Here is a 16,766-nt window from a genome sequence, read left to right as displayed (position 1 = left end):
CCCAAACTCTCTTTCTTAGAAACCCACAAGAGGCAGAAATAAGATAAAGGCAACACAGGATCCTAAAACCGAAAGCAGAACAGAAAAGTTGTGGGATGACAGTGGTACCTGGGCAAGAAATAACAGTTAAAACTGATGCAGGAGATGGGGCACCTGGGTGGCTCAGTCAGTTAAGCGCCTGACTTCAGCTCACCTCATGATCTCACGGTTCTCCCAGTTCATAGGTTCAAGCCCTGCATTGGGCTCTGTGCTGACAGCTGAGCGCCTAGAGCCTGCTTCCGATTCTGTCTCCCTCTCTCTCTGCCCCTCCCCTGCTCTCACTCGGTCTCTTTTTCTCTCTCTCAAATATATATAAACATTAAAAAAAATTTTTTTTACACTGATGCAAGAGAATGAAGGGACACAACAGGAATATTTCTAGGACAAAAACAAGAACAGTTTAATGTAGCTAATAATTATTTTATGAACTTTTCCTAAATACATTCCATTCTTCACTCTCAACCTTTCTCTCTCTCCCCACCAAGCTCCAGGAGTTTATTTTGCTGGTGTTTCAAAAGAACACTTTTTTTCTTAGTTTCTTCTGGGATCTCTCACTGTTCTCATTTCCTCAGGACCAAAGTTCTTTACTTCAGCCCTGCCTTCAATAACAAGGCATTAAAGGACCTGCTTTCCTGAGAACAACAAAGATCATTTAATAATGCTATTGATAGCCACTTAATAGCCCTGTTATAGAACACTGGGGAACAAATAGCAACAGACACATATAAAACGTATAAAGAAAAGTATGTGAGACAGAAAAAAACAATCATAATGCATGTACTGGTTCAGAAGTAAACAATACTCAGTAATTACAATTGTAAAAACCATTAATTTAACAATCAACTGTGATATAACTTTCTAATTAAAATGGAGGGTAATTTGGATAGCTGGGATGTGATCTTAGAAAAATAAAGTCTCAACCAACAAAACAAGAAGTCAATGGATAATAACAATTTATAAATTAAGAGATAACTACATAAGCACAGAGCTATCAGAAGAAAAACTTGGAACAGCTGAAACTCATCTCTTAGGAGTAGGAATGGACAGAGGTAGTAGCAGGTTGCTATGTTTTTGGGTTTTGTTTTTTGTTTTTTGTTTTTTTCATTTTAAGCCTATATAAGTTTTAAACTGTTTGGAGAATACTTACATAAAATGATTTAAAAATAAAACACAGCCTAAACTTTTGTTGTTTAAGAAGGAAAACTTGGAGAGGCACCTCCAAGTTGCTTACGCATCTGACTTCATCTCAGGTTATGATCTCACTTTTGGTGAGTTCAAGCCCCACGTCAGGCTCTGTGCTGACAGCTCAGAGCCTGGAGCCTCCAGATTCTGTGTCTCCCTCTCTTTGCCCCTCCCCAGCTCTCGCCTGTGTGCATTCTCTCTCTCTTTCTCTCTAATTAAACATTAAAAACAATTTTCTAAATAAATTTTAAGAAGGAAAACTTGGAAAGAGAGGACAGAGAAACAGACCTAAGTGAGGGAAAGGGAGAGGAAAAGAATGAAGTAAAAGCAAAAGAGACACTAGAGAGAGAGGATCTATAAAACACCTCAGAAAGTAGCTTTCTCAAAATGTTTTTCATTAAATGCAAAAGAAGTAATCAAAGTAATTTAACCTGATTGCTAATTACTATCTCTGGAATGTGTTAATTATTGTACTATATTTGTAAATAAGAAATAAGCATCAGTAAAATAGCTTAATTATTTACACTGTATTTCTTCATTCACTCTCCCATCATATCCTAATTTGGCCTACTCTTCTTACACACAGATGTCCCAACTCCTTCCCAGACAACCATCCTGCCTCTTATTGGTTCCTTTCACAGAAGACCTTTCTTCATAATGGCACACCCAGCTGAAGAACTTAACACTGTCCATTGACTAGGTTTAAAGTACTCTACCTGGCTATGAAATCCTGACACTGCTTACTTCTCTTCAAATCCAGTACCTGCCCAGGACAAATCCTCTGTTCCAGTCACTAAGGTCTTCTCGCACTGCCATTCTCCCTGGTGTTACTACCAAAGGACTACTTTTATAGTTCATGCTATTGGTCATCCCAGAAAGGTTTCTATTTACCTGTCTCATTTACCAAAAATCTCCTCATCTGTCACAGTCCAGTCAAGTCATATTGACTTCAAAACATGCCTTCTCTGAAAATTCCACAGCACACATATTGAACTCTTATCTAATGACTTTGACAAACACTGCTTTCACTTCATATTAGCACCTATTTAATATGTTCCTATCCCCAATTTTGTCTTATTTTTTCATTGCCAGTTTTGTTTTCCTATTATTATAGACAGTTGTGCAGCAGGAAACATACAGAATGCCACATTCTATAACTAAAATCATAAATGGAGTCCAGTACAGCTTTTTGACTGCTTAAAAAATACATTTCTTAGCATCTAGTGCATTTTCATACACATGCCACAGACTCAGGATATACTGAATGGTTCACTGACCAACCCACTTTAAATTTACTAAATAAACATACTGTACTTATACAGTTGTCAAATCCCTATATTATCCTTCATGTTATTTAATTATTGCCTTTCATCTTTCTGACCTGAATCTGTACTTTAGCACATATCAATCAATGTTGTCACACAGTCCAACTTTCTAATTTAGAAGCAATTAGATCATTATGTAAAAAATTCACAGAAGATTATTCAGATATCTGGTAATCAAAAATCTGTTACAAAAATTCTTTACTAAAGTCTCTTCATAATTTTTAGTGTGCTTCATTCCAAGTTAAAATGAAATGGATTTAAAAACAAATGGAATGTGGAGGATGGTGTAATAGGTATTGAGAGGAAGGAGCCTCTGAAAAGTTTTCTTTGAAATTCATGTTACCTGAATTCTAATATTTTAGGAATAAATATCCAACAAGTTTGGAATTAAAGAACAATATGGTAAGAGTAAAAAAAATGTGAGAAAAGCTTTGTAGAGTTCTACTGTGTGCAAAACCTTACTTACAGTAGAATATGTATGTGTCCCAAACAGAAACTGTTATTCCTGTTTTGAGAGATGTTTTATTTTAACTCTCCCCTTCCATACCCATATGGCAAATAGTACATAGATGGGCCACAACTACTAACAGAAGAAAATTCTATCCAATTTTCAAGAGAGAAATTCAAAATACCTATTATTAAGAAAACCCATATGTGAAGTCCCTAGTATCCAGGCAACAAGTTGTCATGAGCCATGCTGTATTGCTGGGAAAGGCTTTGTCCTAATGCAAACAAAACAAAACAAAAACGTACTTTTGTCTCAGTTCCTGAAAATCTGCATAGCTATATTAATGAAAAAGAGAAGCCAAATTGGGCATGTTAGCATGAACAGACGTTCAATAAACAGTAATGGAATGGAGGAGATTTATACCCCTTTGTCGAGACAATTAAAAACAATTAAAGTTATCCTTGTCAACAGCCAGCTTCTAATGTTGTGTGGAAAATTCACAAGAGGTCTTCCTGCCAATAGTATATTTGACTATCAAAGCTTTGACAGAAAACTGTTTTGCTTTGTCCTACTTGTTCTGCAAGTTTTTTAACAATTGTCTTTGGTAACTTAAGAAGAAAATTTGGCACAGAGATTTTGTTAAAATGTACATTAAGACTGCCTGCCAAGGTAATAGTATAGAACAGGTGCTGTCAGAGCCAGAAGGTGAAAGCAAAAGAAGGAAACCAATAGACAGAACGAGCATAGGAAATGACCCCAAAACAAGGCAGCCTGTGCTTCATACTGTTACCAACACCTGGTCCAGCCGGAAGCCATCCTTCGGCCACTCGTCCAGCTTGCAGTTGTTTACACATCCCACTGGCAGGCTTGGCTACATCTTCTGCCTTTTTTTTCTTCTTACTAAAAGAAATTCTATTTTGTGAACTTTTGATTCCCTACTTTTGATTCCCTACTTCCAATATATAATGAGTTAGAGATTTTTCTGATTTGTTTGAGCTCTTATGATACAGCCAGGAAATAACCATTTTTGTCTTACTAGAAATTCCTATTTATTGTTAAAGTTTGTACACTTATAAATGTTAAGACATTATGGATTTGGGGCTGATATCCTTGGGCTCTTTTACACATTAAGAAAATTACAGATGATCCCTGATTTACAAAGTCTCATGATATTGCAACTTTAAGATGATACAAAAGGGATGTACATTCAGAAACTGTACTTCACATTTTGATATTTGATCTTTTTCCAGGCTAGCAATATACTGTATGATATTCCCTTGTGATTCTGGGCAAAGGCAGAGACCTGCAACTTCCAGTCAGACATGCAATCACAAGGGTAAATGACCCATATGCTTACAACCATTCTGCTATGCATATAGCAATTCTGTTTTTCACTTTCAGGACCACATGTAATGAATTACATGAGCTATTCAATACTTTATTATAAAACAGGCTTTAGTTAGATCATTTTGTCCAAATATAGGTTAATGTAAGTGTTCTGCACACATTTAAAGTAGGCTAAGCTAAGGGGCACCTCGATGGCTCAGTCAGTTAAGCGTCCAACTTCGGCTCAGGTCATGATCTTGCAGTTCATGAGTTCAAGCCCCGCATCAGGCTCTGTGCTGACAGCTCAGAGCCTGGAACCTACTTCTGATTCTGTGTCTCCCTCTCTCTGCCCCTCCCTTGCTCATTCTCTCTCTCTCTCTCTCTCTCTTTCAAAGAATAAAGAAACATTTAAAAAACTATTTTTTTTAAGTAGGTTAGGCTAAGCTATGATGTTTGGTAGGTTAAGTGCATTAAATGCATTTTACACAGGTTATTTTTCAACTTAACGATGGGTTTATTGGGATGTAACCCCATCAAAAGTAGAAGATCTGTAACCAAATTTTTATTTTATATATTAGAAACCTATAGTTGTTAAAGACAGAGGGTCATGTATTTGCTAAAAAAATATTTTAGAGGGATTATAAATACATTTAGAATGCCTTTGTGGTTCACCTTTAATCTCTTCATTTGTTTGTATATTTCACTTGGACCAGCTTTAGATCAGATGCAGGACTGCTAAACTGAGACTGGATAACAAGAGGTAGCTTATATCAAATGTTGACATAGGAGGTGTGGGGAAGCAAATTCCTACACTAAATATTCCTAAAATTAAATCCATAATACATATTGTGTCTGTGTGTTATGAACCCCTAGGCCTCAACTGTAGGAAAGGAAATCTTTTTGCCTTCTGCCCATCATAACTTGTTGGCCAGGGCTCTGTAAATGAGACTGACAAAAGAGAGATTAATAAGAGAAAACTAAACAAAAATTCATTAACATGTGCATTGGACATACACAAGACAGTACTTAGAGATGAGTAATTCAAAGATAAGGTTAGAATTTGGGGTCTATATATCTAACTTACTAAGGGAAAGGAAGCAGGAGAAAGGGAACCTTGGAAAAGCAATCACTATTTGGAAAAATAAATGGGCCTTTAGGAAAATAAATGAAGGATGTGACAGCATTGTGGTAGTATCTGTTAGGGTGTGGTAATCTTAGAGTTGCTTTGCAGAAAGGGATGTAATGACTTTGAGTTCTTTTTGGAAGTCTCTGTGTTTAGGCAGATAAGGGATTTCAGGAACTCAAATACCTTCAGCTCAAAATAACTCTTATGCCAAAGAGGCAAAATCAGACATGGCATATCCTGATCCCCTCCACAACATTCCCCAGTTTTATTGCTCTCACTTCTGCTTCTTTACTACTCTTAATTTACTTTTCTACTCTTAATTTCTACTCCTCATTTTATTTGTTTTATTTGGGTATTCTTAGCCTGTATTTTGATTGATAGCAAGCCAGATAAATGTCCATTAATCCATCACACTAGGCAGCATTTCTTTGAGAAGTGCCTCTTCTTCATTTTGCAAAATGTTGTCATTACCCTATGGACAACAGGTTACATTAACACAATATGGCATCCTTGTTTATATTTTCTTTATTGCTTAAATATTCTATATGGTTAGGTTTTGTACTTTTAAAGGTTATTTTTAGTTTTGGGGAAAAAACATAATTTAAATATTCTGCCAAAATTATTGGGTTTATTGAAACTACTAGTTTGTATCTCCTTATCCTTAGGGCACTAAAAAGACATGAAAGCTGATATCCTTACTCTGTGCAGCTTTGAGTGGGTGTTCACAGTCCTTTCCATGATTACATGTGGTCATGCCAAAAAAATTTTCAGAAATACTCCACTGGTCTCAAAGGACAATCCAGCAGAAAAATGACCATAAAACAGGACATTTAAAGGAATAATGCCAGAAAAGCTGGTCAAAGAAGTCTGTAGAATGGAGAACTGCCACTGTTAAAGTGGTAAGAAATATAGAATCTATGTTTATAACTGAACCCAAAATGTCCACATTATACAATAATATACAGTTGACCTTTGAACAATATGGGCTTGAACTATGCAGGTCCACTTATACATAGTTCCATAAATGTATTTTCTCTTCCTTATCATTTTAATAACACTTTCTTTTTTATAGTTTACTTTATTCTAAGAATATAGTGTAAAATACATATAACATACAAAATATGTGGTAATGAACTATTTATGTTATCACTAAGGCTTCCAGTCAGTAGCAAGTTATTAGCAGTTAATTTTGAGGAAGTTGGAAGTTATACACACATTTTCAACCACCTGGGGTATGACTCCCTAGGTCACCTGTACACTAAAGTACTTTTGTGATTTGTTAATCACCATAATTTTTTAAATAATTTATTTATCTAAGTAATCTCTACACCTAACATGGGGCTCAAATTCATGACCCCAGATCAAGAGTCACATGCTCTTCTGACCAAGTCATCAGGGTACTGCCCCCCCATCACCATAATATTTAAAGGTTCCTTATTAAGTTATTTTTGCTTAAAAAACAAATAAAATTTATCCTCTTTATATGTTATCTTAAAATGTATAAAAAGTGTAACCAAAGTTACCATTTCATCTCTCTCATTACAAAAGAATTACATAATGCATTTTAACATTTATAATGTATTTATAAGCTTTTATAATGTATGTTAACTAATGTATTTTCTAGAGTTAGAAAATGAATAAATTAAAATTGGTTATATTGCTTATTTCTTCTTTTACTAAAAATCATTTTCTTCACTTATTCTTAGTTTCCTCCAAAACTTTTTTAGACTGTTTAAAGAGAATTCATTGACATTTTTTATTTACAAATTGACATGTTATTTATTTTTAAAATTGCATTTCATACGGATTTACTTTGATGGAACATCTTATTATGAATCAAAAAGTAAGGAGGAGATGTGGAAAAGAATTTTACCATTTGTGACAACTGATCAGGGAAAGAAGGAGTCATAAGTGGTGAGTCTTTGAAGGAAGCCCCTGGTAGGTCAACTTATCCATTTTCCAGAGTTTTACATTTAATTCTGTCATCCCATACTATAAATATTGAGAGCCTCCTATGTGCAAAGTACTAAAATAGATCTTGAGAAAACACAGTGAATTAACCCAGGTTCTTGCTTCTAAAGACCTTATATTCTAATAAAAACATTTATATAGGTGTGAAGGAGGAAGATGACCTCTTTTATTATGCATAGTAACTAGTGCTGTGAGAATTTGACCAGCCAGATTTGAAGAGAACATCCAATATCAGATGAAGTCTTTCTAATTTAACTGCCACTATTCATAATTATATCTAAATTCCTAAGCATGGCTAAGCATGGCTCATGAGGACATTCATGATCTGCCTCATGCTTAATTCTTTATAGACATATCACGCTATCTTAAATACTCTACTTCAGACATTACAAACCACTCTGCAACTACAACTTAATCTTCCTCCACCTTCTACTGACACATCACTCCCTGAGCATCCATCCCGCGTCTGGCTTAGGTGCTCACTGCATTTATCCTATTGTACCCCATGCTTTTCCCTATTGTTTTCATTCATTATACTACCTTGTATTTGCCTATTTTTTGACTGACTGCCACTACATTGTGAGATCTTGAGAAGCATATACATATTCTTCACCATCATGTCGTCAATATAAAGTAAATGGCACATAATAAGTGTTCAATAAATATTTGTTGAATGAATGAGTGAATTAGTTCAACTTCTATTTCCAAGAGAAACAGAATATTACTAATTGGTCCATTCCATGATCTTTCAAGTAGAAAGCTAAATAATCTCAAATGACGGCACAATCTATAACCAATTATACTGATTAAAATCTCTTAAAGGATAATTATATGAAGATTTACTTTACTTTAATTTAATATCCATAATAAAAAAGCTGCTAGCAATTTGTAATTAGTTCCTTTTTTTTCCAAATCCATATTAACTCAGAATTCAAGTACCACTATGATACATTTATAGAAGATAATTCGTATAACTGCTTAGCACAGTACATGGTGCAGTACAAGACCTCAATAATGTTAGCATGATGGCAGGAGTGCACAATAGTGGACTGGTTTAGGGTGATGACAAAAATGAATATGTATCAATGATATTATGTACAAATTATACGAAAGACATGTATTCAAGATTATATTATAAAAAATGATAAAAATTTAGACAGATTTCAAAATACAAGAAATGCATAGGCATATTACTTCCTTACAAGTAATATGGTTATTAACATTATTATTAGATTAAGCATGATAACAGCAAACCATTGTATTGGAGAAGAGAACGTGAAATATAATTGCATAATTTTACAGTGCTTTGTAATGCATGGAATAATTCTCTCCAATGTCCAAAAATGTAAGTAAACAATATTGACATCTGAATACTTTTGACAAAAACAGCAGTTATAGAGAGAAAGAGGGGAAAGGCTTTTATATTCTCTTAACTATTCAAACGGTTTTACAAATATTTGTAAAAAGTCACCAACAGAGGGCTTACCTGGGGTCAAATGAGAGAGGCCCTAAACCATCAAAAGTTATTTCCAGTGTCCAGCTGGGAGATCTAAAACAGAGAATAACAAAGACAGTTTGTGACAAAGCTGACACACAGTATTCTGGAAGGAGTGAAATCAATTGTGACATTTTTCATTTATTTGTAAATGCCTCTTTGGCAGTACACTCACTCAAAACGACAGTTGATTCTTACAGAATAGGGGAGGAGATGGTAAAATAGAGAAATCCTGACAGTTGCTTTAATGAGATTCTGTATTAGGGCTACACTAACATTTTCCCCCAACAAGGAGCTTGCCCTTCATTTTCAATATCATAATTCAGTAATTTGGAAAATGTTATCTCTATGAAAAACTAAACCAGTCAGTCCTTATAAGCCACCGCCAAGTTTATTTTCTTCTTATTTTTCAATTAGGAAAAAATGGTAAAACAAGTATCTGAATAAATGTCAGCCATATAGACTAATTATGTCTTCTTATTAAAAGAGTATTATTTTTTATTAAAAATGGCAATATGGACTATGACTGAACAAGTCAAGGCACACTTTCCAGTAAGTCAATATTTGTTTGAAAATATTAGAGTATAATTAAAGCTATATCTTAAAAGCCTTTAATTTTAATATTTTAAGTTCCTAAGGGAAAGGAAATTATCAGCAAAGTAGTTTCACTAGTCTTTATAATTTGAGCAACTCCAAATTAAGCAGTCTCAAGTCTCCACTTCATTTATTCATTCAATTGTTCTTTGATCATATGCTAAGTTCTTGGTGAAGTTGCAAAGCAACTGGCAAAAACTCACTTCTAAAAAACACATAAATTATGTGCATGGAAAACATGTGCAGGTAAAATGCAATCCAATCCTGGGCTACCCAGAATCTATTATTTATTTGTCAGCCAATAGGTATTTACTGAACTGGTAAACTGCATAAAGTCAAATATCTGTGAACAGCAAAATGAAAAAACATGCATTTTGGCATTTAATATGCCAGTACAATCTTTGGCATTATAGGTTCAAAGTCTAGATTCCAGAGAAGTGAACTAATTAAGAGACAGGAGAGAAGTAACAAGCTTTTGTTTCTAATTTTGTTGTCCATAAAGTAGAGTTAGTAATATTTACTGCATATGATTGTTAGGATTAAACAAATGTTGGGGGAGGAATAAAACACCTAGCAGAGTGCTTGGCTCATACACAGTAAGCTGTCAAAAATGATATACTTATAATAATTATAAGGCTTTATCTTGATCAAAACACATGACATCTTTCTCAAATACAACAGGAACATAAGTAGGAACATGAAATAGGAGGAAACCCTGGCTGTCAGGATACTATAATAAGAACTCTAGTTCTATCTCTCCCACTAATAGCCTCTTTGCAACTCAATTCTCTCATCACAAATATGGCACTGACATTCCTATCCTTACATAAAACCCCAACTTAGCTTGGCTATGAAAACTGTCTGGGTACTCAAAGTACCCAAATATTATACATTCTTTTGGAATATGGCCAGTAAATATGGCAGTGAGTACCATTTAAGTCTGGCAAATTAACCGTGGTCCAAGATTTGGGGGTGGTAATTTTACCCAGCTTGACAATGGTTAATTTTTAGTAATGCTCAATACAGCTGCAAAACTACTTAAGCAGGTAAATGTGTACAGACTCATGAAAGTTTTTGTCTCCTTATTCTATCTTCAGTTTACCTACAACACTGGTTCTCAAATGTAGCTACATATTAAAATCACTAGGGGGATGTGTTCAATGCTAATATCTATGTGCAACCCAGACCAATTCAAAATATTTTTTTAAAAGCTTCCTAGGTAATTGTAATGTGCAGCCAGGGTTTAGAACCACTGGCCTACAGCTGTATCATTTCTCTAATAAACACTATTGGCTTTCTACCTATTTTTCTTCTTTTCTTTTCTGTGAATCAGAGCCCCTGATTCACCTTAGGTGTCTTTTCCTAAGAAACTCTGGAGTGAATGCTTATGCCCAGATTCAGGACAACTTTGATTTAGGCTCAGTGAATCATAGTGGTCCCAATTCCTTTGCCAGAGATTGACTTCAGGGTATATATGTTACCCTTATAAAATGGAAGGAATGTGTGCTGGGGTTCTGAGCAAAGTTTCCACCCTCCTAACAAAATGCTTTTTCTCCTGCTGTTACATATGGATATGATGCCTAAAACTGATGTAGTCATCTTGTAAGCATGAAGTAAGACAGTCTGAGGACAAAGCTACTATCTTGAGGATGGCAGAGCAGAAGGTTAGAAAGAAACAGAGTCTGTGATAATGTCATTCAGCTGCTGCAGTAATTTGTCCCATTTCTGAACTTATGTGAAACAAATTCAAACAGCATCAAAGCACTCTGTACTTACATGGCATCCCAACTATATTAAACCAACAAAGACGGGTATATCCCAAGTCTAAGTTTTGGTCAAAAATTTCTTTTATTGTTTATATTTTGAAATCCTTTATGAAGTAAACCAACTGGTGAAAAATGCTCCATTTTTTCTTACAACCAGATAATTCTTAGTTTTATTTAAATGGCTTTATGGGGCGCCTGGGTGGCGCAGTCAGTTGAGCGTCCGACTTCAGCCAGGTCACGATCTCGCGGTCCGTGAGTTCGAGCCCCGCGTCAGGCTCTGGGCTGATGGCTCAGAGCCTGGAACCTGCTTCCGATTCTGTGTCTCCCTCTCTCTCTGCCCCTCCCCCATTCATGCTCTGTCTCTCTCTGTCCCAAAAAAAATAAACGTTGAAAAAAAATTTTTTTTTAAATAAAAAAAATAAATGGCTTTATAACATTTATTTTTACTAAAAACTATTGTGCAATACACAATATAAGAAATTTAACAGCAGATCCCATCAAATAACTTTTTTCAGAAGTACTAATTTGTTCTAGTGTTTTATAGACAAACATAATGTACACAATTAAAATATATTTTCCTACAGCACATATACATATATATGTATATGTATACATATATAAATACATATAAATGCATATATATGCATATACATATATATATATACACATATATAAATACATGCATGTGTTTGCTTTTTTAAGTTGTTGCCAGCCATATGGGGCTTAAAGTGGAGAAAAAAAATGTTTTTTTTAATATCCAACCACAACAATCACATGATTTCCTAATAACTTTGTTTTTTCTTTTGATTCTATATGTAGCTTGCTTGCTTTTATTTATTTATTTATTTATTTATTTATTTATTTAATTTATAGCTTGCATTTCTTGAATGTAGTGAGTCTTATTATTAAATGCCCAGATTATAATTTTGGTTCCAAAATGTCCTCTCTTTTCTTTAAGTGGTATTTTCCTGACCCAGAAAATACTAGGGATACTTTGGAATGATGCTTTACTGTCAACCACACAGTTGGAATGAGATTAAAAGGGATTTGTTCCAAGATCTACTATGAAGTTTTAAAGTGGCTAACACTATAATTACCATGTTCCAATTTGACATTTTAAATCCAGTTACTTACAAAATCTCTAAGTTCCTTTGTGTTGCTTCTCCCTCTCTACATCCCATTTATAATTTCTGTATTATTTACTCAACAATGTAAAAAAACTACCAACACTTTTGTAGAAAAGGGGGAAACCAGACTAACCTTGGTAGATGGGCTCTGCTAGATAGAGAAGAAAACATACAGGAGTCTGAGCTTTTGGGAGCATCAGAAATGATCACACAGGAGAAAACATGAAGTGGAGCTGATGGAGGGCTCCATGACGTGATTTCTTCCCACATAACCCACCAAATCATCAATTAAGTTATAAATTTATAACTGTCATGGCATGCATAATATGATGGACTTCTTTGAAATCAATAGGGGATATAGTTTGGTGCAGGACCAAGTAAGTATAAAGGGCCGAAACTAAGTAGGTTCAATGAAGAAAGAAAAGAGTACTGGAAAACAAGAAGGGAAGAATTTCTGAGAACATTCCCTGCCCTAGAATAGATTAGGGTGCGAAACAAGCATTCAAGCCAATTTTCCCTCAGTATAGACTGGGAAATCTTAGTGTATTCTTTTGTCTACCTCACTATTCTATGAGCTCCTAAGAACAGTGTTATCTTGTACTCTTTGAATCACAACAGAACTCAATAAATGACTGAATTAGCTTCAAGTGGGGAAGCTCCTCCAAAAAGGGTCTTTTCATTTGCATACCACTCCCAAATCTAGGCAAGCTCTATACCCAACTTTCCTTTTCTACTCAAAATGTAAAAAAGACTGACCTCTCAACAGTGCTAAGAAGTTAGCAGAACTGAAAATATCATCGACAAGTTTGGCTTGAGGTCATCTCTGTAACTCCAAATCACTTACTGCTTAGCAGAGGGCCTAGGAGAGCATCCCACTCCTCAAGCCCTACTTATAAATCCTGACAACTACTACCAGTGAATAAGACTCAAAACCTTCCCCCAAAGTGTAGTATGTTTTCCTGAAATTCATCTGTAGCTCCGTGTTCCATTTCTGGTGTCTTTTTCACTCTGCTAAAGATGGGAGCATCCAAGAACATACTAATGTATCTGCACACTCTGAAAAGTTGTACATACTCATGTCTGTCTTCAATCCTTTTCATCCAAGGACTGGAACCTGACATCATCTCTGGAAGGACTTCCAAAATAGAGGCTTAATAAATGTCCCAAGCACTGAACTAAATTATACATCAAGTACACATTGTTTACTGTTTTTATTTATAACTATCCTTAGATAACAATTGCATCTACTTTTTGGACCACTTAAGTACAACCATTAGAATCAGATATTTTTATTTCAGAAGTATAGAATTAACACTGGTTTAAAAATTCTACAAATTTTTAAGAGGAATTTAATATTTTGTAGTTTATTTCTGGAGGCAAGCCCTTGTTTCTTGCGAATCCTAGTTCATTCATAGAAATATATGAGATGTCTTAGGAACCATTGGTATTTCAATATAAACGTTAAGGAAAGCTGTATTACAATGCAGACAGGTAATCCTGAGGCCCAGCAGAGCAATAATGATTAACAACACACTCTAGAGGGAGTATAAATTTTAATACTATCACTCATAAAATCCATGTTTCAAAGGTTACAAAACAGAATCAAGTTTACCAAAAAGCAAATAAATCATCTTGCTTTGGGGTTTCTTCTTTCATCTCTGATTTTTAAATAATCAGCACCATCTCCCCAGAGCAGATAAACAACACTTACAGGCAAATGAACTAGAGGAAGTTCTGAAATCCTTATAGAGGACTAACTCTCATTGGATTCTGATCCTAGTAAATTCTACTCGCAGTGTTTATTTAAATTTACATTTAAAAAGAGGAAGAAGACTCTAGGGAAGTGGCCTTTATATGGGTTTTATTTGCTGATGCTATGATGATGCACAATGCCTCTTCACAAGATTGCATGGGTTAGAGGGTAATCCCACTATCACTCTTGCACTGATGAGAGCTCTATGTGAGTGCTGATCTCACATCTGGTCTCCAAACTAAGACCAAACTAAAATAATCCAAAAACTATGCAGAGAGTCACAGAAATAATGACTAAAAAGGCTAGAATGAAATAAGCAAAAGTGAAAGAAAATGTAATGAAAATTGGCGAAGAATTCTGAGAAGAAAACACCACGCATACAAACATAAGGCCAAATAAGTTCAAACATCAATAGGGTTATTTTTAATGATGCTACTGGGAACTAAGACAATGATGTTCATGATAGCTTGGTTTTTTTTGTTTCATTGCTGTTGAATACCCATAATTTTATGTCTTCTTTTCAAGTCACATGAATTATGTAAGTCAATGTGCCTAACCTCAGTAAATTGCTTCAACAAATCAGCTTATAGTCTCACAAAAAATGTGATCATACAAGAGATGAATCACTTGTCCCATTCAATATTTTAATAGTCACATTTCCTATTTCCTATATTTGTAATATTTTATATTTTCTATATAGATAATCTTACAATGCCAATCATGCTACAGAAGTTTATAATATAAATGAAAGGAAAAGATTAACACATGAAACAATAGCCAATTTTTAGTCAATACTATTGATGCTCTTAGTAAAATCTAGTGAGGAAGGTAGTCTTCCCTGCAGAGAAAGTATGAAACAGCAATTTAAAATAAGCTCTCACATACATATTCAGATCTGTCTATTTTACAGATTAGGAAGCTTTTTTCTGAAATTGTTCAGATAGTAAATATTTTTAGCTTTGCTAGCCATCTCTGTTGCACCTTTTTAGCTTTGCTGCTGCAATGTGAAATAGCCATAGACAACATGTAAGAGCATGGTTGTGTGTGTTCCAATAAAACTTTGTTTATGAAAACAGCTGGAGGGCCATTGTGGACTGGGGAACATAACTTGACAATCCCCAGTCTAATTCACCATTTTGAGAAGTGATGAGTCCCATTTTCAATATGAAATAGAAAGCAAGAAAAGACTGAGGAAAGGTAGAATTTTTGTAGATACACCCTGAAATCCCAGAATATTAGAAACACTTATATTTAAATATAATTTTTTAAAAGTTTTTAATGTTTATTCATTTTTGAGAGAGAGAGAGAGACAGAGTGTGAGCAGGGGAGGGGCAGAGAGAGACAAGAATCAGAAACAGGCTCCAGACTCTGAGTTGTCAGCACAGAGCCTGATGCGGGGCTCAAACTCACAAACTGCAAGAGCATGACCTGAGCTTAAGTCAGCTGCTCAACCGACTGAGCCACCCAGGTGCCCCCAAATATAATTTGAAAAACATCTGATGGATGCTTTTATTGGCTATTGTTTTATATTATCCATGCAAATTCCTCTCACCATTTAAGAACAGATTCTTTAGAATCCACCAATTAGGCAAAACATTTCCTGTCACTGAATTTCCTTGGCAATTGAAATAACTTTGACAAACATCTATACAACAAATTTTGACAATTAAAACTTACTTACATTTTAAAAACAAAAATAAAAGACATCTTTCTATCACTCAGATGTGCCCCAATTTTATACCTGTTTCCTGGAAATCCAAATATTTCAATACATTGGAAAGTAAAACAGAGGCAGTGGGTTGGGTAGCTCAGTCAGTTAAGTATCTGACTCTTAGTTTTGGCTCAGGTCATGATCTCACAGTTCATGGGCTTGAGCCCCACATTGGCACTGACAGTGTGGAGCCTGCTTGGGATTCTCTCTCTCTCTCTCTCTCTCTCTCTGCTCCTTCCCTGCTCCCTTTCTCTGTTTCTGTCTGAAAATAAATCAACAAACTTAAAAAATAAAAATAAATAAATAAAAGAAAGAAAGAAGAAAGTAGAACAGGATAAAATTATCGTTAAGTACAAGTATCCTTAAGCATCATGACAACTTCCATCATGTAATATATCACAAAACATTCAAAATTCTGAACAGAAAATATTAGTAATTGTAACATGGTTCTCAATTATTCCAGTGATAAACCACTAATAAAAATGTCAGCTTTATAAAATGTAACTGGCAAACACTAGCTAGCTATTTAAAAATCCAGCCTATTAAGACTTAACTTCTCTATTGTTTCCTATAGAAAAGTTATAAAAAGTGATCATGATCTAGTTTTCCCAAATGATAATAAAAAGTAATAAATAATGATTAATTATTATAGGCCAGTCAATATTTGAAGTACTATATATTTATTAAATCATTTAATACTCAATCCTATGTCATGCACATAGTATTATTATTCTCATTATACAATGAGGAGAAAACTGCCAGAGAGAGGTTATATAGCTTGCCCAAGGTCACACGTCTACCTTATAAGTAGCAAAGACAGGATTTGAAAACCAAGTGTTCCAGGCTCCGAATGCAAATGAGGTCAAGGCCATGATTCAGGGTCTACGCAGGAATGCTAGTCTA

General features: G+C 34.8%; 1 protein-coding gene across 3 annotated transcripts in view; it reads right to left on the bottom strand.

The window, feature by feature from the left end:
* The window catches only part of NAALADL2 (N-acetylated alpha-linked acidic dipeptidase like 2), a 1,352,594-nt gene that overhangs the window by 1,248,937 nt on the left and 86,891 nt on the right, over positions 1-16,766 (bottom strand). For all 3 annotated transcript variants that reach the window (XM_047875457.1, XM_047875456.1, XM_047875458.1), the window contains one exon: positions 8,904-8,966. The gene's annotated coding sequence lies outside the window, so the exon portion shown is untranslated. The remainder of the gene's footprint in view (positions 1-8,903; positions 8,967-16,766) is intronic.

This window comes from Prionailurus viverrinus, chromosome C2 (genome assembly GCF_022837055.1).
Source record: "Prionailurus viverrinus isolate Anna chromosome C2, UM_Priviv_1.0, whole genome shotgun sequence".
Lineage (NCBI taxonomy): Eukaryota > Metazoa > Chordata > Mammalia > Carnivora > Felidae > Prionailurus > Prionailurus viverrinus.
This window is presented reverse-complemented; position numbering and strand designations above follow the sequence as displayed.